The 26,008-nt window shown below is 44.0% G+C and overlaps 1 pseudogene; it reads right to left on the reverse strand.

Annotated features, from left to right (window-relative positions):
- Positions 1–10,875: 10,875 nt before the first annotated feature.
- LOC138847838 (protein LYRIC pseudogene) overlaps positions 10,876–26,008 on the reverse strand; it is a 408,551-nt pseudogene continuing 393,418 nt past the window's right edge.

Below are 26,008 nucleotides of genomic sequence, written 5' to 3' on the forward strand. Positions count from 1 at the left end.
CCTTGACCATGACGGGGCTCGGGCCTGCTCCCCTCCCGCCGGAGATGAGGGAAGATGGCCGTGTCTGGGCTGAAGGCCGAGCGGAAGTTCCTGGCGTCCGTCTTCACGAGAACCACGGGCGATTCCGCATGGTCAGCGGGAAGCTGGAGGAGCTGCACTGCCCGTTCCTGGTGCCGCCGCCGGCGCCGCCGCTGCTCTCGCCGCACCGCAGCATCGCGGATCTGAGCCCTCTTCTTCAGAACGCGCTCCTCGGACCTCTCTCGGCGGCGGAACTGCACTATTATGACATCAAAATCCTGCAAGATTACGTTTCTTACACCACCGGGTCTGATCAGACAGCTCGCATAGCCGTCAGCATGGACGACACAGAAGACGCAACAAATCAGCATCTTTACAGCAGGGACGGGAACTCCAGGCCACTCCAGATGGTAGAGAGGCGAGGCCTGGGTTCAGGGGCCAAGGGCCTCCCCCAGGGCTGCACCCTTTCACCAGTCCCCTGCTGGGACCCTCCTGCCTCCCCACGGGTCTTCCTGGGAGAATCCCACCTGAGGCTGCAGTAACCTGCTTAGGGTGAGGTAGAGAGTATTGGCTGTTTATTGGCTTCTGGGCCTTTTCCCTTTCTTCATATTTGTAACTCATTTCTCTGTGTGTCATTTGTGGTGGTTTTGATATTTATCTTGTGAATGTTTACAATTATTACATAATATAATCGTTTTATCTCTTGTAGATATTTGTTTTCTACTCTGCTTCTTGCCCTTTAATATTTTTTTTATCTCTTGCTGGTACTTAGTAAGTAGTGGAAATCTTTCTAGTAATCTCATTTGTTTATTATTTGTATTTTTTTAGATTTTTATGAATTATCTCTATGTAAGTGTCATACTATATGACAGTTTTATTCCTTAGAAATTATCTTTACACCTTTGATTTACTTTTTGCCATTTTATTTCCCTGACGACCCTCCAGTAGGAAGTTGAAGATAAATAGTGGCAGCCTCCTGATCCAGGCTTACTTCCAGGGAAGAAAGCTGTCAGTGGTCCTGTATTAGCTGTGTTGTTCGTTGTAGGTTCCCTTTGTTCTTGACCAGATTGAGGAAGTCACTTTTTGTTTGTTTATTTTTACTGATAGCAAGTATTTTTTCACTAGATGCAGAATTCTATTAAATGCTTTTCAACATGTAATCTAACTGATCACGTGATTTCCTTTTTGTATTTTTCACCTGTTTAGATGACTTGGTAACATTAACAAATCTTATATTTTTAATTATCTCTTGCTTGTAGTTTATTATATTTTCATACATGATTTCATTTATTATTTCATAATACTTTGCTTAGCCTATTTGTATCTCTGTTTATGAAAGGGCTGCTTTTAAATCCTGGTCCACTTGCCTCATCATTGATGTTAATGTTAGTTTAACAAAAGAAATTTAAAAATATCTTCTGCTTATTTACACTTTGCATAGGTCTGGGAATTTTTGTTTGTTTCCTTAGAAGTTTGGAGTATGCCATGTTTAATTTGAACTTAGAAAGATTTCACTTTAAAATTGTGTTTCTGAAGGATTTTCAGAGTATAGAATAAAATATTCAAGGACAACTTAAGAGAATCCAGAACAAACATGACAATGAGGGGGATTTTGGACAACTGGCCTTTGTTTCTGGTAAGTCAAAGAAATTTTAAAGCAAATGTGCAAGATTAAATGACAGAAATGGGCTAAAAAACAGATCAGTGATTAGTCCTGCTTTGTTCCTTGGACATGTCTGACGTGGAAAAAGGGAAGTAATCGTTCTTCATTAAACTGGGTAGAGGCCGGCGCCGTGGCTCAATAGGTTAATCCTCCACCTGTGGTGCTGGCACCCCGGGTTCTAATCCCGGTCGGGGCACCAGATTCTGTCCCAGTCACTCCTCTTCCTGTCCAGCTCTCTGCTGTAGCTCGGGAGTGCAGTGGAGGATGGCCCAAGTGCTTGGGCCCTGCACCCACATGGGAGACCAGGAGGAACACTTGGCTCCTGGCTTTGGATCAGCGTGCTGGCTGCAGTGACCATTTGGGGGATGAACCAATGGAAAGTCTCTCTCTCACTGTACACTCTGCCTGTCAAAAATAAATAAATAAATAAACTGGATAGAAATGCACTGTTGAACAAAAATAAATATTCATGAAATCATATAACCGTGATGCTCATAGAATGTTCTCATATAGGAAAAAGTAATGCTGTATTTTCATTATGAGATCTGGGATGATATGAGTCTTAAAAGTTAATAGAAAATGTGTACTATGGAAAAAACTATGCAGGGATTTAAATATTTTTGCACAAAGTACATATCTTTTAATTTCATTTTTCTACAATCTCAATATTCCTTGTGTATATATGCTAAGCAATCTCCTATGAATCCCATGTTGTTTTTGTACTACCCAGTATTCAATGTGAGTTCTTAACCTACTTGTTCTAAGGTTATACATTATGACTAAAAAAAAATAAAACATCACATCTGCAGTTGTTAAATTTTGGACTTTTTTATTTTCAAAGCTTTACTTATTTATTTGAAAGGCAGAGTTGCAAACTCAGAGAGAGATTTTTTCATCCACTAGTTCACTCCCTATATGGCCACAGTGCAGAGCTGGGCTGATCTGAAGCCAGGAGCTAGAAGTTTCTTCCAGGTCTCCCATATGGGTGCAGGGGCCCAATTAGTTGGGCCATCCTCCACTGCTTTCCCAGGCACATTTGCAGGGAGCTAGATGGGAAGAAGAGCATCCAAGACTCAAACCAGCACGCATGAGATTCCAACACTACAGTGGTAGGTTTACCTGCTATGCCTCAGCACCAGCCCCAAAACTTTGGACTTTTAAATCAGAAACTTCATGGATTGGAACTTAAAGATGCTGATCTTGCTTTCTCTCATAAATATTTGGCACTGATTACCAATAAACTCAGGATGCCAAACTTCACTATTTGGATTCCTGTCTATGCTGATAAGCATCCACTGCCAGCTGTCTCTTTTATTTGAAATTTGGTTGTATTTAAACACAAAGCGACAGAAATACCAGCACTGCTGACACACATAGAATTTATGGTAAAATAAACAATACTTAAACCTTCAGTTGCAACAGTCTGTAGTTTCTGTTTCATCCTGTAAATTTTCAAAGCAGCCAAAGCCAACAAGAATAAAATGAGGAACAGTAAGACTCAAAGACAATACTTAGCAATACTACTAATGTCGATGATGTTAAAATTTTAGTTATGTGCCCTGCACAAATTAAGTTCTTTCACATTCTGACCCAAGAACATAGATCCCCAAAACTACCTTAATGTATGCTTAGAAATCTGAAAACAGATGTAGAAAAGTACTAATCTAAACCAGCCCTCATTTCACAAGGGAAGACAGGAATCTACATATGCACACTGATTTAACACAGTAACAGGGAAAGAAAGCCAAAGCAAAACAGTCCAAATGAGCAAAACTCTGCTTATTGAGATTTCACATAATAAACTTTATAGCTGTTCTCATGGATAATCTGCACATACATAATTATCCTTCATTTTCATATATTTCATTTTCCAAATGAGGGCAAAATAGTGTCAGTAAGCTCTTTGAAGGGCATTATAAAAGCTATTAGCCAACCTTTTATGTGAGTGTAATCTACACATTTATTTCTCCAAGCTGGGACAATGAACATACTTAACTAGTGACTGATATGAATCAGGATTTCTTTTTTTTTTTTTTTTTTTAACGGGCAGAGTGGACAGTGAGAGAGAGACAGAGATAAACGTCTTCTTTCCATCGGTTCACCCCCCAAATGGCCGCCACGGCCGGTGCGCTGCACCAACCCGAAGCCGGGAGCCAGGTGCTTCCTCCTGGTCTCCCATGCAGGTGCAGGGCCCAAGGCCCTGGACCATCCTCCACTACACTCCTGGGCCACAGCAGAGAGCTGGACTGGAAGAGGAGCAACCTGGAAAGAACCCAGTGCCCCAACTGGGACCCAGGGTGCCGGCACCACAGGCAGAGGATTAGCATAGTGAGCCACGGTGCCAGCCATGAATCAGGATTTCTAATACCCATTAAAAACACTTGAAGAGAATTACTTACCTAAACTATTTTTGAGAATCAAATTAGGTAAAACTCAAATGAAAAAGACTACTTTAAGCATGTCTCCACTCTCACACTATTCTAAACCTTCTACTCTGGTTTCAAAAATTATCTAAAAAATTTGTTGTCAAACACCATAAATACTAAGAATATAAATCAATGATATGATACCAGGAATTTGGCTAGCTATATTGAGAATTTGAAAAATATTGAGAATAAAGAAAATACTGAGGGGGCAGCAGATGGTGTGGTTACAGTAGTCTCATATGAGTCCTGTATATGATTCACATTCACAAATAGGTGTATATGCAAGCAAAGACCTAAAATCAACCTTAAATCTACATTTATGGCCAGTGCCATGGCTCACTAGTCTAATCCTCCACCTGCGGTGCCAGCACCCCAGGTTCTAGTCTGGGTTGGGGCACCGGTTCTGTCCCGGTTACTCCTCTTCCAGTCCAGCTCTTTGCTGTGGCCTGAGAAGTCAGTGGAGGATGGCTCAAGTGCTTTGGCCCTGCACCCGCATGGGAGACCAGGAGGAAGCACCTGGCTCCTGGCTTCGGATCTGCACAGTGCACCGGCCATGGTGGCCATTTGGGGGGTGAACCAATGGAAAGAAGACTTTTAACTCTGTCTGTCTCTCTGTCTAAATCTGCCTGTCAAAAAAAATCTCCATTTATTTCTTCTCCTGCATGTAGTTTATGTTTTTAATCTTTTTTAAAAATATTTTTGACATATATTCATTTTATTACTTGTCTAATGCTACATTCTTAATTTATTACCTATGATTCTCATCGCACTCAAATTTTCAGATCAACTTTCTAGCAGTTGTTATTGCCTTCTCATTCAAGTTATCTGAAAACATCACTATAAACTCCACATGTAACTTGTTCCCATCATTTACGGTTTCTGGTCTTGAGGGTTTTGCTGTTTTTTTTTTTTTTTAATACCTTAGATTTTATTATACCATCCAGAATTTTTATTTTGTTTGAATTTCCATTGTTTTTCAAATAAAGTGTTTTTAATTTTATTTGCTTTTCTTTTTTATTTTTTTTTATTTGACAGGTAGAGTTATAGACAGTGAGAGAGAGAGAGACAGAGAGAAAGGTCTTCCTTCCATTGGTTCACTCCCCAAATGGCTGCAATGGCTGGCGCTGCGCCGATCTGAAGCCAGGAGCCAGGTGCTTCTTCCTGGTCTCCCATGCGGGTGCAGGGGCCCAAACACTTGTGCCATCCTCCACTGCCTTCCTGGGCCACAGCAGAGAGCTGGACTGGAAGAAGGGCAGCCGGGACTAAACCCCAGTGCCCATATGGGATACCGGTGCCGCAGGTGGAGGATTAACCAAGAGAACCACAGCACCGGCCCCTAATTTTATTTGTTTTTTAAAAAAAGAGTTTTACATTTTGTTCAAAGTGTTTTTCACTTTATTTGAAAGCCACAGATAGTAGAGACAGAGAGATCTCCTATCAGCTTGTTCACTACCTCAAATATTCATAACTGGCAGGGATGAACCAGACTGAAGTCAGACACTTGAAAGCCTGTCTTGGTCTTTCATGTGGGTGGCAAAGATACAGGTACGTGAGTCATCACCTGCTCCCTCCCAGAGTTCACATTAGATGGAGTGTGATAGAAAGCAAAGGAGCAGGGACTCAAACTATGCATCTAATATGACACACAGGCATTGAAAGTGATATCTGGGGGCTGGTGCTGTGGCACAGTGGGATAAAGCCCCAGCCTGCAGCCCTAGCATCCCATATGGGCACTGGTTCAAGTCCCAGCTGCTCCTCTTCTGATCCCACTCTCTGCTATGGCCTGGGAAATCAATAGAAGGTGGCCCAACTCCTTGGGCCCCTGCACCCACTTGGGAGACCTGAAAGAAGCTCCTGGCTCTTGGCTTTGGATCATCTCAGCTCTGGCCATTGCGGTCATTTGGGGAGGGAACCAGTGGAATGGAAGAACTCTCTCTCTCTTTCTCTTTCAAATAAATAAAAAAATTAAAAAGTGACATCTGAACTGTTGTGCCCATCACCTTCCCAGTTAAAAAGTTGTACCAAACTAAATTTTGAGCCTATTCAGGGAAAATTACTTATTGTCCTGACAGCTTTGTTGGACTACAGTAGAGCCCAGCCTCTGAGCACTGCCCTTTTGCTGGAACTAGTATGGGGCAGCTCATGGAATCCAAGCAGTCTTATGCAAGAGAGAAAATTGCATACCCATTTGCTTACATATTCATTTTTCTTTTGCTTCTGCAATAATCCTGTAAAATATTCACATCACTTTTATGGAGACTAGCCAAATTAGTTTGGTTATACAAAGTGTTTTCATTTTGATACCAGCAGTATAATGATATATACTTAACTTAAAATCAGCAAAAAGGTTGAATAGAGAGAACACCTCACTTTTCATAAAGATAATAGTTTATAAATTGTTCTGCCTTCCTTAAGTGGTGGGAAACCTTCAGAGTGCTTTGATAACTTCTATGAAGACAAATAAAGCAGTTTCTGAACAGTAATGCTTTCTTCACCACTTCTTTAATGTTCTGATGACAGAGAATAAAGCAAAAATAAAAGCCTGTGCTGCTGTTATCTTTGAAACTAACTTTATTTAGTGAGATACACACACACAGAATAAAACTCATTTCAAATAGATAATACATGCAAAGGACTGTATATTTCAAATATATTTATAGTAAAAATAATTTTTGTGAAGTTACATAACTCCCAGCATTCCTTTCTTGTCAAGGTAACATAAAATATCAATATTTCACAACACTTGATAAAACATAACTATCAATTTAATAACTGCAGAGAAACAAGTACAGCTGGTGCTGCGGCTCAATAGGCTAATCCTCTGCCTGTGGCGCCAGCACACTGGGTTCTATTCCTGGTCTGGGCACCGGATTCTGTCCCGGTTGCTCCTCTTCCAGTCCAGCTCTCTGCTTTGGCCCAGGAGTGCAGTGGAGGATGGCCCAGGTGCTTGAGCCCTGCACCCACATGGGAGACAAGGAGAAGCACCTGGTTTCTGGCTTCAGCTCAGCGTGGTGCGCCAGCCGCAGTGGCCATTGTGAACCAACGGAAAAAGGAAGACCTTTCTTTCTGTCTCTCTCTCTCACTGTCCACTCTGCCTGTCAAAAAAAAAAAAGAAGAAGAAGAAGAAAAGAAAAGAAAAAGAAACAATTACAGTTGGAAAATGTTACAGTTGGAAAACCAAACCCTGTAAGTATACCTAGAAGTTCCCATGCTGTCTGAACATTTCAGCCTGAAATGGTATCCATTCCACCCATTTATATTCATTGATATAAGCTCAATACTCAGAGCCAACTACCTCTTACAGACAGCAAATAATCAGAATTTGAGAAGAGTTCAATATTATACTATGGATAGCAATAATGATGATAAATATCATGATTTCTCTGATTTTGTATCTCATGCTCATTTAAATTCAGCATGGTATCTTCAATCTCATCAAAGTATTCCACTTAAATATTTATAACATTTTTGGAAATAGGTGAACATTGTAGTTTGACAGATAAACAGTTATTCATGGGCAGTTTATAGGCATTATAGCCCAGAAGTTTTTTTTAATTGTTTTCATTCAACTGTTTTATAAATAACTTTACAGTTTTATTAACGATGTTTCATCAAAAGTTTTAGAGACATAAAACTTTTATAGTACCCCCAGTACTATATTCAAGAAGATTGGTGAAAGTGGACATCTTTGTCTTGTTCAAGATCTGAATATAAATTCTTTTAGCTTTTCCTCATTCAGTATGAGATTGGCTGTTCTTTTGTCATATATAGTCTTTATAATTTTTGTAAAGATTTTATTTATTTGAGAGGTAGAGTTATAACAGACAGAGGGAGAGACAGAAAGTTAGTTCTACCATCTACTGGTTCATCTCCCCAATGGCCACAATGGCCAGAGCTACATGGTTCCAAATCCAGGAACCAGGAGCTTCTCTGGGTCTTCCACATGGGTGCAGGGGCCCAAGTACTTGGGCCTTCTTCCAGGATGGAGAGCAATGTGGTTTCCTTTTCGAAGTCCTGCAGTTGCTCAGACACCAGTCAGCTTCCCAGAGTAAAGCATAAGTCACTGGATGGGTGTGGAATTCCCTCTCTGCTAAAGCTGCGAGTGGCAGTCATTTTTTTTCTACCTTCATTTGGTAAGATGGAGGCAGAGGCTCAGAATGAGCAGCTGGTTGCACTGCATGACAGACCACAACTGTGTTCCTGCCTTCTCTCCTCTTGCCCCACAGAATCTTCATTGTTTTGTCACTTCTCCACCAAAAACACCTGCCCCTGGAACTGTGGTCCTTCCTTTGTTCTTTTTATAACCCAGAGCAGCTGAAGCATGGCTATGCCCTATTTAGACATCTTGGATCTCCATCTGAATGCATTTCTGCCATGTTGTTTTGATTACTACAACTTTGGAAAAATGTCCAACATCTCTGCTTAAAAATGCACATTTACACCACATTGTGGTATTCCCTCCCATGTTAGATTGGCTATTATCAGAAAGATGAGAGAAAACAGGTGTTGGTCAGAATGTGGAGAAAAATGAACCCCTACACACTCTTGGTGGTATATGTTAGGATAGCTATTTTGTTGTATAACATGAATATTACTCAAAAAATTAAAGATAGAAATACCATACAATCTAGCAATCCCACTATGGGGAACACCCTCAAAGGAAATTAAATCCTGATGTTGAAGGGATATTTGCACTCACATGCTTATTGCTGAATTATTCACAACAGCTAAGAAACAATATACCAGTCCATCAGTGGTTGAAAGGATATTTAAAGGGATATATGTTTATATTCAGCTTTTAAAATTTGAGACAACATGGATGAACCAAAATGACACCAGGGTAAATGATACAGACCAGGGATAGAGTAACCAATATCATCTCTCTCACTTATGTGAGAAATCTAAAACATCCAGTCTCATGGAAGAGTAGTGGCTCGATCAAGGGAAGTGGTGGGAAGGGAAAAGGGAGACATGAGTCATTTGGTATCAAGTTACAGTCAGATAGGAGGAATAAGTTCTGATGCTCTACCACATAGCAAGTTGACTATAGTAAACAGTAATGAACTGGCCAAAAGAGAGGATTTCAAGTGCCCTCACCATATACCTCACCATATACCATATACCACAGTTGTTAACATACCTATTAGCTCAGGTATATGGTGAGGGCATTTGGTATGTTAACAACTGTGACTCAAGAAGTATACATATTATGTACTTTATATACATAGGGGTTCAGGAGCATAGTAATACTTCCCATTGTACCCTCCTTCTTGCACACCCTCTTACCCTCCTTCCTCCTTCCTTATTTTTCTTTTAATTTTTACGACATCCTTTCAGTTTATTTTATAATCATAAGGTTAACCCTCAACTAAGAATTCAAGAAACAGTAAGAAGAAATAAACATTGTTGAGCAACAGTAGAGACAAGGGCTATAAATAATCATCAAATCTCAAAATGATAATTTTGCTAAAATACATTATGTTTTTGGTACTGTTTGATCTTCCACAGATTAGGGAATACATATGATATTCATCTTCTTGAGACTAGCTTATTTTACTAAGTACAATGGTTTCCAGTTGCATCAATTTTTTACAGCTGAGTAGTATTCCATAGTGTGTGTGTGTGTGTGTGTGTGTGTATTTAGTCATTGATGTTGGACATCTGGGTTGATTCCTCATCTTTGCTATGGTGACTTGAGCTGCAATAAATATGGAGGTAAAGATAACACATTTATATGCTTATTTTATTTCATTTGCATAAATTCCCAGGATTGGATGGCTGTCATATAGTATATCTATTTTCAGCTTTCTGAGGAATCTCCATACTGTCTTCCACAATGGCTAAATTAGTTTGCCTTCCCACCAACAGTCAATAATAGTACCTTTTTCTCCATATCCTCACTAGCATTATTGGTTTTTGATTTATATGTGAGATTGATTTTAACTGGGGAGAGGTGAAACCTCATTGTGATTTTTATTTTTATTTCCTTGATGGCTGGCATGCACAATTTTAATGACAAAGGGAGAAAGAGCTTGAATTTTTGAAATGATATATCAGAACCACATTGCTTCTAAAAGCAGTGCTTTTACAGCAGTTCCCTTTTATGTCCAGATAGTGGAAGTAGCTGTATTGTGAGGTCTGCCACAAAGCTGTCAAAGACCTAGATGCTCTGGACAACAAATAGAAAACACAGTATGTAAAGAGATTTGAGATATAATCATATGTGGGTGTTAGATTTTTCAATTATTATGTTCCAAATGAAAGTTTAGAACACTCATGGCTGGAACCCTAGCATTTCACATAGTTCTAGGCATTGTTGACCTAGACTATTTAATTGGTGAATGTCTGAATGACTGTTTTTAAATAAAATCCAGCATTCATGTAGCTGTCAGGTTTTTTTTTTTAATCAAACACCTACACATCTGGTTTTAAAAACACTGGATTAGATGACAAGGCAATGAAAATCAAGAGGAAACTTCTCCAAGTACTTGAGACTAGAGTGGTGACCCTTTGGTAGTGGAATTCCTGGCATGGTAGTATATGGCCTCCAGCCAAATAAATTTAAACTTATTTTATTTTAAATTTATTTTATTTAAATCTGTAAGGTCACCATGCTAATACCTCTCTATACCAGTTATCAAGATACATGGTGATGTGTCAGTATTGGAGAATTTGAGAAGAAATAGGTTGTTACTGTAGTCAACACGAAATAACTTCAGAACAGTGTTCTTTGTTAAAAAAAAAAAATTACAAACCGAGGCATGGAATGTCAGACCAACAGCTTTGCAAGGCTTCTGAGAAATCTTTCACATTATTTTTTTCTATTTGTTGAATTTATTTAAGCAAATCGATTTAGAAATACCATAAAATTAAACAAAACTTCTGACATATAAACAACTGGCATGTTCCTGAAACAAATGCTAACACCTGATAAAAGTTAATCCTTGTTTAGGAAAGCTGTCCATTAATAAGGTCAGTCTTCAGCGAAACTAAAACCATTCTCTTTCTTTAGCTTTCCTAGTCTGACAAGGCAATACCATCAAACTACAAAGACAATGCTGGAAGGACAGATCAGTAGCATTGTTTACAGCTGTTAAACAAGTTCATTCTTGGTGCCACATAAAAACAGATTAGCCAATCACATCAAATAAAACATGACTTTTTTCTTTCTCACAAGTCACTAAGTGGTGTTAATTATGGTCCTTGTCAATCACTTTTGGTAAAGGCTATTCACAGTGTAAATAATTTAAACCATTAAATCATTTACAGTGTACATGGCTGAACATGTGTGTGAATGATTTCAAATTTAAAGTAAAAAATTACTAGCAACTAAGAGTTGATGCTGTAAGAAAAGGAATTGCTTGGGAAAGGAAAATGTGAGCTGAATTTTACCTGAAAGTTTTCAAGGCATAAACAAGAGCATGTGAGTCTGAACTTTAAATGTATATAAAAGAAATACAATAGTTTTCCTTTATTAATTTCAAATATACTGTATTTTGAACGATTCAAGTAATGCAAGGCTATCAGAAATAACTTCATAAGCCATACAAGTATTAACTACATTTTCAATGTCTGAATTAAGAACGTTTTAAAAATTGTAGACTAAACCATGACAGTTTAGTTAAATAAATGATAAATGACTTTGTATTTGTACTTGTGATTCTTTTAATACAAATTGCTACCAACAAATATGTAAAGATATGTCAGATTACGCATTTAAACAAAGTACTTTGATTTAAACATAAAATAGATCCAAATGGTGCAAGTTTGTGCATAAGATCCCAGGAGTTGCCTGCTAACTTGAAGACAATCCTTTCTCTAATCAGAATCCATTATTCCTCAGCTGCAGATGAGATAGGGCACCATCTGTTGTAAACAGGGCACTGTTGTAAAGCCAGGATAATAGTCTTAAATTAAAATAATTCTCATTCAATGAAAAGACTTTCCCAAGTCTCTTCCAGCACTGTACGTAGAATAGTTTTCTGATCTCTTAATTTCATAAATTAACTTTCTTTGATTCCATTTTTATGGTGGTTGAGTTCAGTTTTGTTTTAAAAATTGGTTTAAGTTTATATAAAACTCTGTACATATCCACAAATTATTGCATAAACAGCATAATTTTCAAGACAGTGTTTGCAAACACATGTCCAATACAGGGAAAGAAAAAACACTCAGTTTTCCCATCTGGCTTTTTTCTTCTTTTTTATTTGTTTGGGATATTTCTTGGTTCCAGACTTGGTCTGGGCAGGAGGCACACTACTTTGCTTCATATTTGACTTGGATTTATCTGTCTGGCACTTGGGAAGAGTTCTTGTCAGAATCATCTTTTGATAAGCTAACCGATGACTCGGTAGCAACCGCAGGTGGAAGCGTCTTGATGGGGTGACTGTTTTGACAAGTACTTCAGGTGGATCACTAGTGCTTACAGTCTTCGAGGAAAAAACCTTGTCATGTTTTGGATGGGATTTAGAGGTATTCACTGGAAGCTCTTCTCTAATTTCCTTTTCTAATTCTTCTGTGTCCTGTGCAAGAGTTATCTTCCACCTTGCTGCTTCTTTTTCTTTTTCATCTTTTTCTTTTTCCACTTGGAAGAGCTCCCTCTCCCTTTTCTTTATCATCATCTGAAATCTTGTGATCATCAGGAATTGGTTCTTGAGACTTCAGAAGTGAAGCTCTTTCTTCATCTACCCAGATCCCCCATTCTCCTGCTGGTGCATTCCAATCAGAGCCGGGATCTGCAGAAGACAGACCATCAATGTCAGAAAATATTGAGCGGTCACTCCAATTCCTTCCCCAGTCTTTTCCATTTGCAGTAGCATCTCCAGTGTCCTGACTCCAAGCAGATGGCTCAGTTTTCCTCTTGCCTGCAGTAGTAGGTGAAATAGCTTTCCACTTCTCCTCACTTGCACTGATCTGTGAGGAGGGCTTTATCAATTTTTTCATTCCAGCTTACTCCATTGACAGTGAGGCTTTCATTTAATCCTGAAGAAACCTGAAGTGTGGAATCTCCTTTTCCAGACTTAAAGTTGCTAACTTGAACATCTAGATGAGAATCAGCTTTATCCTTCTTGGAACCAACAGGAAATGATGCAGTTGCAAGTTGCTTGGTGGGAACTGTGATGATATTTTCTATCCCAGGGACAGTTGAATCCAATGAACCAGAATCAGTCAACATTTTATCACATTTACGCTGCTGTCGTTTCTCTCTGACTAATTTTAGTTTCCCAGGCTCCTTCATCAACTTCCTTTCCATCATGGCGAGGACTGTTTTGCACTACTTCAGCACTGACTTTGCTTTCTTGTCTCTCTCTCGTGGCTGTTTTGCTGTTCTACTTCGAGGAGTTCGAACAACTTCACCCTCAGCCACTTCAATGGTCCGTCCATTTGGTCTGGGCTTCTCGGGCAGTTTCTTCCGGTTCTTCTTCTTGCGCCCCTCGTTTTTGAGGTTCTTCAGCAAGGCTAGGTCGTCAGGGCTGAGGCTGGCGAGGCCGCCAACTCCCTTTTGAGCGGCGGGCTCCTCCATTTCTTGCGGGCGCCAGCACAAGCCGCAGCCCAGCCTTAGCCTAGCAGGAAGAGCAGCAGCAGCCCGAGCGCTCCCATGCACCACCAGGATCACCCAGTCCAGGTACCGCTTCTGCTCCAGGCCCAGGTCAAGGCCCAGTTAGGTGCACAGAAAGCCCAGGAGGGCCGGGAGCATTTCCTGCATCCGGGCAGAGCCCTCCTTGGACTGCTGGGCCAGCTCGTCCTGCCAGCTCCCTGCAACCATCTTCCCTCCTGGCAGAGGGACTTGCAGGATGATGCTGGGGCATAGAGATGCCATTTAAGAGTCAGGGGGAAGGGCGGAGTGCCGGGCTGGATAGCCTCAGGCAAACACATCGCTGTCATTCCTCCTGCCAGAGCCAGGAATCTGCCGCCACAGCTAGGGCAGAGGGGGTGCCCAGTTCTCCCCTAGTCAGCCTCACTCTGACACAGCCAGGAGGAGAAGGGCAGGCGGAAGTGAGCATCTCCAGTGCCAGCCCTTAAATGGCATCTCGATGCCAGCGCCAGGTCCCACTGACCTCCCTTGGAGGAACAATTGGAATCTATCACTTTATAAAGGCCTGATCAATGATGCGACTTACACTGGAGCAGTGTGACCCTTGGAGTTATTGGTTTCTATGCACTGAGTAAAGTTATCTGGAAAATGTCAAAGAATGATAATAAATTCACTGAAGAAAGACCTGAGAAGTTGTGGATCAGGACCAAGATGAGGACTATCTATTGATTGACCAGAAGCAGAGGCTAATCCAAGGCAGGGATGAACTTCAGACCCAGGATTGGCCTGCTCATGAGGCCCAGGGCCACCCATGTTAGCCATCTTGGGCATGGCTCCATGAACTACTCTGATAGGACAAATCACTCAAGATTTTGCAGATTCTTGAAGTTGCCAGTTCTGACCTAGAGCTGAGAGCTCCAGGATTATCCCTCTTCACACAAGCCGCTGACAGCAATGCTGATAAACAAGGTGTTGCCTGAAGAAGTAATCAACTTGACCAAGAGATATTTCAAAAACAGCAAAGGCACTGTTTTATGCACAGCCCAACCAGATTCAAAAAAGAAAAAGATTGTGTCTAACTGAAAATGTTATCAGATGTTGGAGTGTGGATGAGAATTCTGACTGCATCTACAGGATGGGTTATCAAGAAGGGGAGACAGAACTCCCAGGCACATGTGAGAACTGCTTCCCACCTGAGGAGTGTCTGCTTCTTCAGGGGAGACTCAGTTTAACCTTAGGGCCTTATAACTGAGTCAGCCCCACCAAGTTCATCTGGGGTAATCCCCCTTACTTAAAGTCAATTGATTATGGACTTTGATCATATCTACAGAAGACCATCATAGCAGCCTACATTAGTGTTTTACTGAATAACTGGAGATTGGAACCAATCAAGATAACTCATAAAAGGGACCATCACCAAAATTTCCCTTCATTCCACTTCTCTTCTCAGATGAGCACTGCTGCAACAAACCCTTAATGAAAACTTTATGTCTTGGTCCTCAACTAAGCAAGGTTTTTTTCCATGGGTAAATTTTATTTAGAAAGGTTCTGTATGACAGCATTATTCACATTTGACATTTTTCCTCATTAAAAGCAATTTATAATCCAAATCAATTTACAGATTCAATGTAATCTCAATCAAAGTTTCACAAAAGTTATTCTCAGCTTTCAAACAAATGACCCTAAAACTCATATGGATCACAAGAGACCTTGAATAGCTAAAGCAATCCTAAATAATAAAAATGAAGCTGGAGTCATCACAATACCAGATTTCAAGACATATTACATATTCAGGGCAGTTATAATCAAAACAGCTTGGTACTACCACAAGAATAGACATGTGGACAAATGGAACATACTAGTAACTCCAGAAATTAATTCACACATCTACAATCAAGTAAACTTTAACAAACTAAAAATCACTCCTGGGAGTGTCTTTGGGTGTTGGGGTAATTGGATCTCTGCATGCAGAAATATAAAAAAAAAAAAAACCTTAACTTACATCTTATACAAAAGTCAACTCACAATGGAACAAGGATCTAAATCTAAGACCTGATGCCATCAAATTACCAGAGGAAAGGTTGGGGAAAACACTGAAAGACATTCACATAGGAAAAGACATCTTGAACAAGACCCTGGAAGCATAGGCAATAATGGCAAAAATACACAAATGGGGTCACATCAAGCTAAGAAGCTTATGCACAGAAAGGAAATGCTCAACAAAATAAAGAGGCAACCAACAGACTTGGAAAAAATATTCACAAACTATACATCTGATAAAAGGCTAATATCCAGCATATATAAGGAGCTCAAAAAATCAACAACAAAACAAATAATCTAGTTAGGGAATAAGGATATGAACAGACATTTTTCAAAGGGTGACATACAAATGGCCTACAGGCTTAAGATGCTCAAAATCACTAGGCATCAGAAAAATGCAAAGAACAACCACCATGAGGTTTCACCTTACCCCAAAGGAAATCCTGGTGTGGGACTGACTGGCCAGAGTGTCCAGGGCAACAGACAACCACAGAGGACTGTGCCCCGACAGACAGCCCTGGGGGTCAGGAATGCCTCACCATCCAGAACCCTCAGGAATGGTAACCAGCAAGTGCTTTTGTTGAGGGATGAAGGTTCTGACCCAGAAGGGCAGTGCCCGCCTTGCCCACTGTCCACAGTGTGGCATTCACCTTCTGAGAGCCTGGGCTGCTTATGAGAGGCCTACAAAAGGTTTCCAATGCAAAAATTACCTCAGATGGTCTGCAATGACACGAGGATTCCCCAGTCTGTTGCCTCTTGAAATAGCAAGTCCATTATGTCATAGTTAATATACAAGCATAACAATAAACACAGCTGTTTCAGAATCACTTCTGTGTTAAATGTGCATGCAAACAGCAGGTCCCTGCCATGGTTTCTGTGAGCAGACCAAGTAAAGTCTGGGTTAAACCCACACAAAGCCTGCTGATGCTGAAGGAGATTTCTGAGCATGTTTTCGGTTGTGCTTGAAAGATGTTCATTTGTGGAAAACTACTCAGGGCTTGACCAGTCAGCCTCCTGTGAATGCAGCAGCCACTAAGGACAGAAAAGTGTCACCTGAGCTGTCTATCTCCAGCACTTGTCCTAAAGGGCCAATGTCCCCAAGACCGTGTCTTGTCACCGTGCAGATATGGGTATTTGTTGAGTGAGCCCCACTGGACTTTAAGTCTTGCTTAGTGCAGGATAGGCCATAACCATTTCTGCATTGGCTGGAATTGATTTGGTCCACAGCGAAGTTTGTTCTCCTTACTCAGCACCCTGTCCTTCAGGGCTATGCAGTTTGAAAAGTGACTCTTCAGCGGGAGCTGCAATATTAAGCTTAATTTCAGGGTCATCACCTCCAGCTGGGAACTCCTGCCATGCAGCCACAAATAAAAACAGCTTGAGTCCACTGAACACGGTGTAGTGCTGAGAAACAAATCCGGGTTCCCTTACAGAAATATCTCCCAACCTCGGAATTTGGGCATCTTTACTCACTATGCCACAGCGCTGGCCCCTGGAATTCTGGCATCTTTTACACTAAGGATGATTGATTGATTGATTTAGTTAGTAAAGTGACGCAGTTTATTTTGGTTTCCTGGTCATTGCGGGGCATTGCTGCACCCTTCAGGGCTGAGTCCTCCCCCTGAGAGGGTGCGCACTCCTTGGAAGAGGGCTCTGGGGACCGGATCCAGCAGAGGGTTGCAGGGGAAGAAGCACAAGAGTCAGAGTTCTGGAATGTGGGGAGAGTCCTGGAATGTGGGGAGAGGGGCGAGCCAGAGAGCTGGTGCAGACTCCTGCATAGACTGCGGTGGCACAATTCTGAGACGTGGTCTGCACTGCCGTCTGCAGGGGCACCGCATGGAGGGCAGGAGCAGCCCGCCACAGCTCCAAGTCCATTGGGCATCGGGGCCTGCCCTGCCTTCCCTTGGCATGGGAGGACCAGCCACACTCAGCAGCTTACCCAGCCAGCAGGCGGAGCCTCACCCAGCTCCCAGAAGCTGTTGAACTCCTTCTGCCCAGGAAGAGTTGGGCACTTCATGCACAAGGTGCAGCCGGAGCTCCGGCTCCAGTGACATCAACACCTCCAGTGCATGAGTTCAGCGTCCATGCCACCCAGGGCGTGCACTGGTGGTGGGGTCCCAGGGCACCGCAGGACACAGGGCCTTGTCCTGGCTATAGCGCCGCCACCTGCTGCAGGTGTGGGCTCTCAGCACCCGAGGCAGCCTGGTAGGAAAGGGCTGGAGAGAGTGTGGTGGCCCAAAGGCCACAAGTGCCAGAACAGGATAGAGGCTGGGGCAGTCCTGACGGAGGCCCCGGTGGCCGCAGCCCACCATCCAGGCCAGGGCCGTGTACCACTGCAAACTCCATAGTGCGTGGGCACAGTAGGTTAGCAAGGTGGACTGTGGCTTCGGGGCTGGGCTGTAGCCCTCAGTGAACAACAGGTGGTAGGCAATGGTGGGTCAGGGCAGGAACCCCATGCCATCCCCACCCACCCCCGGCCTGGCCAGCTGCTGCTCTGTGACCGGGAGCCTGGCCCTTGAAGTTCCTGCAGTTCAGCTGTGCTGCAGTTGATTTCTCAACAATGTTGCAGTGGATTCGTTTCTGAGAGGAGGAGCGTGGTGGGGGCAAGAGGCGTGGAGTCACCACATAGACCCCGGGAGTCGGGTGAAAGCAGGCTTGAGGCAAGCAGCCCGCAGACTCGTTTATTTCAGTTGGTACAACATCTTATATAGCCAAGACCAGCCAATCTGGTCAAGGGGCGGTCTATGCCCCAACCAATCACAGCCTGTTGCCAGGCAGTTTCCAAACCCATCCAATCACAGCCTGTTGCCAGGCAGTTTCAAACCCATCCAATCACAGCCTGTTGCCAGGCAGTTTCAAATCCATCCAATCACAGCCTGTTGCCAGGCAGTTTCCATTGCCAGGTGGATTTCAAAGCCATTCCTGAGTAACTGAGGCTCGCTTGCCAGTGGCCACCTTGGCATGACCTTCTCATTCCACACACAGCTGCACTAAAGGAAAGTGGAACCCCACTCCTTTTCCCATCTGGCCCAGGATACACTGAGCTCCGCCCTCCTGCAAATCCCACAGGCACAGCTCTCTAAGGCTTTTCCTTTGGTTGTTCGTGGATAACTTTAATAAAGGTCATTTAAGAGCAGTGTAAGGGGTCAGCGCTGTGGTGTAGTGGGTTAAGGCTCCACCTGCGGCACTGGCATCCAAGTAGGGGCCGGTTCGAGTCCCGGTTCTCTCTGCCTCTCCCTCTATGTAACTCTGACCCTGAAATAAATAAATAAATCTTTTGAAAAAAGGAAAGTGTCAGTTTTTAAGGACTCAAGAAGTGAGATTAAAATCAACCATTTAGACAGGGTTTTTAGTGCATATATCAACTTACATTGTGTGCTATTTTAGTGTTTGGGGAAAATGAAAATATTATCTTTAGCATAACAGATATGTCTATTTTAAGTGTAAAAAATAACAAATGCTGGTGAAGATGTGGGGGAAAGTTACCCTGATGCACTTTTGATAGGAATGTAAACTTGCATAACCATTATGGAAGAAAGAGGAATCCTCAGAAAACTGAAAATAGATCTAGCATATGACCCACTTATCCCACTCCCAGGAATTTACCCACTGGAAATGAATCAACATATGAAAGTTTTCTGTACCCCTCATGTTTATTCCAGCTCAGCTCAAAATAGATAAGATGTGGAATTAACCCCAGATATCAATCAACTGACGACTGGATAAAGAAATTGTATGTATAGGTGATGGAATACCACTCATCCATTGAAAATAATAAAATCTTTTCTTTTGCAACAAAAATGATGCAATACAAGACCATTATGCTTAGTGAAATAAAGAAGTTCATAAAACACAAATATCATGTTTCCCTGATCTGTAGTAACTAATATACAGAGTACAAAAAGTAATTCATTGGTGCATATTTGTTAATCTGAGATTCAATTATTTTTATAGCCCTAATCTATACTCCTGAAGAGCAATTGTTTTTCTACTTAGTACTTATTGAATCCTTTATTTAATGAAACGTTAAGCTTGTGATTACAAAATAAATTTAAATTATGCCATTGTGAAAATTTAAAAGAAAAATAATACAGAGGAGGGAAGCTGGGAGTGAGGGAAAAATGGTAGGGTAGGAAGTAACATCATGCTCTTAAAATTGAATATATGTGAAATGCATGAAATTGGTTCCCCTTATATAAAAATTGAAGAAAAATATCAACTTATATGTAAACTGTTGTTTGTGCATTCTGTTCATTTTAGCTATATGGATTATTAACTGATTTGTTTGTATTTAGTGCTGTCCTTATGGTGGATGTTTTATGCCTGTTCTCAGCACCTCTGACTACTATATAATTTAATTTCCCTTTTTTCATGTCTACTTTTCAAGAAATAATTGAAATAATTTACCTTTTATTGGGTAAAGAGTCCTGTATCAGGTCAAATTGTTAATCATGTCATTCAAGTCTTCCATATCCACTTTTACTTTGTCCAGTTTTTAATCAATTTGAGAGTGGGATGTTGAAATTTCCAACTATGATCATGGTTTAACTATTTCTTCTTAAATTTCTTCTTAAATTTCTATTAGATCTTTTTTGCTTCATGTAATTTGAAGCTCTATTATTAGCTACATAATGTTTGGAATAGTTATGAACTTTTGGTGAATTAGTAACCTTTATCATTATGTAAAAAAATGAGTCACCTACAGAAGACATCTCTATACACACATCGCTCACACATCTTTGAGTCACCATCATATTGCAATCAAGCCCTCCCCAACCCACTAACACATGCTATGAAATAGCTGCATCTCAAACTTACTAAAGAATTCATGTCTTGTCAGTCTAATGGACACTATTAGCCATGCCCTTTTTCTTTAAATGAAATTTCCCACAGTCTTCTACACACCTCTCAGTTTTTCTTCTTTACCTCTATTGCTGCCCCTTGTAAATCTGGTTTCCTTTCTGTCCTTCCCTGGCCTGTGGGCACAAGGGCAGTGAGAAGGCCCCTATGGACTGACAGTTGACTGCATACTGAGTCAGCAACATCTGCTCTCCCTCTGGCTCACAGGCTGTGGCAACCCCACACCCAGGATGCCTAATCCCAGAGGTCCAGCTCTAGGTGTCTGGAGGCCTAGTACTGCTCAGGGCTTATAAAGGGTCTGGTGGATGCTGAGCTACTGCCCAGGGTGGCCACGGCCTGACCTGCAGCTCATGTGGACCCATGGTGCCTTGGCTACCACACAGGCCTCTCATGAGGACCCCAAAGGGTGCATCAGCAGAAGGCAACAAAATCAGTAGCAAGAAGTTTTCTGAATATATATTAACTTTTTCTCACAATAGATATATAAACATTTAAATATAACTTTAGATTCAATTTCAAAAATGGCTGTAATTCTCAACTGGCTCTCAAAATTGTCAGATCATCAACAATCCTCTCTGATGAGCCCACTGTCATGCAGCCCAGCCACCACTGGCCTCAGGGACTCCCACCCCTTCACCTTTACCTGAAGGCTCTCAGGTACTCTGCACACCTGTGCTAAGGCAGGCCATTGGCCTGAGACCTGAGTGTAAGCTGAGGGCACAGGGCTGCCTCCTGTCTCTGGGTCCTGGGCACTCCTGCTTTATGGGTGATGGGGAGATGTGAGGAAGGTCCCCAGGCTCCAGCACCAGGTGGGGCCCACTGCAAACCTGAGCAGTGCTGTCTTCAGACCTGAAACTGGCTGGGGACTCCTTGGCTACGAGAAGCCACTCTGGACCCCTCTCAGATCCCACCCCTCACCATGGGCATGAACCTGCACCTTATCCAGGTCCAAGGGCTCAGCAAGACTTGGTCTCACTTGTGTATGGCAACAGCAAGAAGAAGGGAAAGAGAGTTATGGTGGACTGCCTGGAGGAGGTGTGTTTGTCAGTGGGGGAGAGCTGGTCACAGAAACCATGCTTCTCTGCTCTGCCTTCCCACTGCCCAGATCTTCATGGGTCCTGTGTGGCTTGAAGACACTTTCCACAAACCATGCCCAGCTTCAGCCAAGAGCCGAGAGCACCCTTGCCACATGGCTGTCAGGGTCTGTATTCCAGCTGGCTTCTCCAGGATGGAAGGCAAAAGCAGATCAGGGTCCCTGCAAGGACAATTTCACTCTGTTGCAAACTCTCAACATCAGGAAGGAGCTGGCTGGGCTCTGGAGGGGGCCTCGCAGCTCTGCCTGCTCCCTGGTTGGGCTTGGAGAGGGGCACCTTGGAAGAGCAGTCACATGGAGGGGCAGAGTTGTTCCTAGGAGCACCTCTGCATGTCCACCAGGGGCAGGAGGCATAGGCCCTGCTGCCTGCATCCTGCAGAGTATGAAGGAACTCTGCTCCAGGCTCATCCTTGCTGGGGAAAGCACATGGTCCCTCTCCCAGCACATTGAGTGTGACACTCTCCCTGGCTGCCTGACACATGACCAGCATGTCCCTCCTCCACAGGCTGGCTGCCATCTCTGTGGATCACTGGCCTTGGAGCTGGCAGTGAATGGCCAGGCATGTATTGGACTAGGAAGTTGGTGAAGTCTACATATTAAACAGAAAACCTAGAGCCCTGGATTCTGGTTTGGTGATGGAGAGCATTGGAAAGGGTCCTGTGTTGCACACTGAGTGTGACCACAGGGTTGGGAGGGTCAACACAGTACCCATACCCCCTCACTGGGAATTCCCCAGGGTCTCGATCCACCCCCCAGCCATCACATTTCTTTTCCCACTGCCCACTGTCTCCATCTCTGCAGACCAGCCATAGCATGGGTTGTCAATGCAAACCCTAACTCTTCTTTTTGTGAGATCTAAAAATGAATGAACATTTGCCAATGTGGACGGGACCACTGAGGACTAGGTTCTGGGTGGCCAGGGCCTGGTGATGCTGGTTTCAGGAAGATGTGGAGCAGAGAGGGAGGGGAGTTTTCTCTGTTTCAGTGCTATGAACATAGTCTTCTAACCACAAGCATTAGCACTGTGGGACAGTTTCCTGGACAGGCAGGTGAACGTGGAGTAGTACTGACCTGAGATGGAGTTCAGGCTCCTGGGGAGTCTGCACACAACTTGGGAACCACATTGACAGGCAGTTCTGAGGGCTTCTGTTTATAGCTAAACTCACCAAGTGCTTGTCAGGATGAGTCTAGAATCAGAGTGATTAGCAGATGGGACTACCTCATGGAAACCAATGGGAGTCCTGCAGAAGGATACACTCCCAGGCTTCCTGCACATATGGGGAAAGCAAGGATCAGAGATGTCAGTGACTTCATTCTCCCAGCAAGAGATGGGTCTCACCATGCTTGGGGGTAGAACCCCAAACCCCTCGATCTCATCTCTCTGTCAGGGCTCTGAGAGGTCACCCAGGCAGCAGTACTGCAGGTAACTGGGCTGATTAAGACTGATTGTTGCTGTCTCCCCAATAACACCACCTGGAGAAAACTCAGGGACCATCAGGGGTCTTGGGGGCACTACGGTTGATTCCAAGAGCAGTGGGGAAGGTTTCACTGACAGCAGAGGAGCAGGTGTGTGCAGCTGTCCCCTAGCTGTGCATCTGTGCACAGCCTCTCATGTTTTCTCACTGCAGGTCAGATGAGGTGCTGGCTGCATATCTGCTGCCCAGGGCCACACTGACCCAGGAACAGCTGCTCACTGACCTCAGGCCTAACCATAATCTGCTAAACCCAAAATGAGCCAGGCAGGTCACACTGCACGCTTAGGGAACTCTCTGAGTGCTCAGACAATTGAGTTGGTGGACAATGCAAGAAAGGTAGAGAAAAGGGGGCCAAGATGGGTTGTGACACTGTATTGCCCAGAGATGAGAACAGACCTGTCCTTGGTCATCTGAGGGCTTGGTCAGGTAACAAGAATGTCAGCCTCAGAAAGCAGGCTTCTTCTGGCTATCCCCTGCTGATGCAACCCTGCACACGGATGTGGTTCTGGGTAGCCATGCCCTGCAGCTTGGGAGACCTTGTGGAAGAAGGCAGAGCTGTGTGCCACAGCAGACTGGGGAGAGTGGCTCCATGGACTTACCTGGTTCTGTCTGTGAGGCGGGGGAGACCCACAGCCCACCATGCAAGGCTGGATTTGGCTTAGACAAGTCTGTGTTACCGTTACTCCCTTAAGAAGACTGATCCAGGTGGCTGTGTGAGGAATGAGCCCAGAGAGGGAGCAACAGGCAGGCACCTTCTTGGGTCCCTTTACTGCAGCCTCTGGTCAGCAATGACAGGAGGAAGGGGAGTGAAAGGTTGGGTTCTTAAGCTGCTCTGTTGCTGTCTTGGTAGATTCTGTCCAGTCTTAACAGGTGGCCCTCTTTCCTGTCACCTTCTAAGTTCTTGGTTTCAATTTCCTGATGTTCTGCTCCAGGGAGCCTCACTCCCTCACACCCAGTCATCTCCCCTCTCCTCCAGGCCTGCATTAGGGAGGGAGGTGACTGATGTCTCCCAGTGGTGGAAGAGGCTGCCCATGGAGCCAGGGTATCTGCAGGGGCCTGAAGGAAGGGGTGGGGCCTCTGTGACAGTGTGGGTGGAAACAGAGGCCCTGGCTGTAACCAAGTTATACTACGTAGAAAGGGTCACCTCCAAAGGCTTAGAGAGGACTAAGGTTTTTCAAAAAGATTTGTTTTATTTATTGGAAAAACAGAGTTACAGTTATTTAAAAAACAGAGCCGGCGCTGTGGCTCACTAGGCCAATCCTCCGCCTTGCGGCGCCGGCACACCGGGTTCTAGTCCCAGTCGGGGCACCAGATTCTGTCCCGGTTGCCCCTCTTCCAGGCCAGCTCTCTGCTGTGGCCAGGGAGTGGTGGAGGATGGCCCAAGTGCTTGGGCCCTGCACCCCATGGGAGACCAGCATAAATACCTGGCTCCTGCCATCGGATCAGCGCGGTGCGCCAGCCGCAGCGTGCCAGCTGCGACGGCCATTGGAGGGTGAACCAATGGCAAAGGAAGACCTTTCTCTCTGTCTCTCTCTCACTGTCCACTCTGCCTGTCAAAAAATAAATAAAATAAATAAAAAAATAAAAAACAGATAGAGGTGCAGCCCGAGAGAGACGTCTTCCATCTTTTGGTTTACTCCCCAAATGACTGCAATGCTTGGAGCTGGGCAGATCCAGAACCAGAAGCCAGGAGCTTCCTCTGGGTGTCCCACATGAGTGCAGGTGCCCAAGGACTTGGGCCATCTTCTATTGCTTTCCCAGGCCACAGCAGAGAGCTGGATTGGAAGAGGAGCAGCTGGTCTCACACAGGCACCCATATGGGGTGCCAGCACTGTAGGCGGCAGCTTTACCTGCTACGCCACGGTGCCAGCCCCAGAAGTAAGGTTTAAACAGCAGCTCTCCACACATACCCCCCACTGCTATTCATTCTGCAAGTGGCAGAGGGAGCTTCAGATTCAACAGTGTGCACACAAGCCACATCTGGCAGTAGGAGGTCATGTGCTCCAGGCAGACCCCAGAGGTAAGCAGAGCAGCTGGGGACTGAGCAGAGATGCTGTCTCTGCTCCTGTCTGTCCCCCTGGGGGCTGTGGCTGCACAGAGCTGGGAGCACAGGGATAGGGGTGCCAGCCCAGAGGAAGCTACAGGGACAGGATGTGTCTGGGGACACTGGCCGAGAGGCTACAGGTGACTTTCACCAAAACAGGGTTGGGTGGGGGCTGGGTGCCATTCTGTATTTTCACAAGGCTCTGGGTGTGAGCTTCTCCCATCTGCACCACAGCCTCTGGCCCAGAGCTGGCTTGGGGACCCAGGCTTTTGGGAGAGGCACTCAGCTTTGTGAGGCAGCGTCCTTCCCTGACTGCCCTCTGGTGAGACCCTGGCTTCAGTGAGGTCGGGAAATCAAGGCAGGCCTCTCTCGATGATCTGATTTTCCAGCTGTCTGAATGACAGGTCCTGGCCCCGGATGACTGCACAGTCCTCATTCCTCCCACTTCTCAGAAGCTTCCTTGGATGTTCTGACACACCCGGCTAAGGCAGCTCCTGCAGATTCTGGCTAAGCCTGACCTTCCTCTGAACCAGCTTGACCGAAAAAGCCCCACCCAGCCTCGGTTGGGCCCAAGTGGCTTTCTCTGAAGAGCCCTGCTGTCACAACAGGAATTGCTGGCTGTCCTGGCAGCAGACAGGAAACATCATTCTGTTGGGGGAAAAATAACCCTCTCAGCACAAACATAGTAATAAATAAGTGGCTAGCTTATATACCGTGCTAAATTGACCCAGGGCTGACTCTGCCATGTCTGAGCAGAGCCTCAGGGGTGGACTGGCCAGGACCCTCCAGTGAGCATCCTGGTGTTTGGGAGGCAGGAGCAGCCAGTGAAGGAGAAGAGGACAGAGGACACCTGT

Source organism: Oryctolagus cuniculus, assembly GCF_964237555.1.
Source record: "Oryctolagus cuniculus chromosome 17 unlocalized genomic scaffold, mOryCun1.1 SUPER_17_unloc_1, whole genome shotgun sequence".
NCBI lineage: Eukaryota > Metazoa > Chordata > Mammalia > Lagomorpha > Leporidae > Oryctolagus > Oryctolagus cuniculus.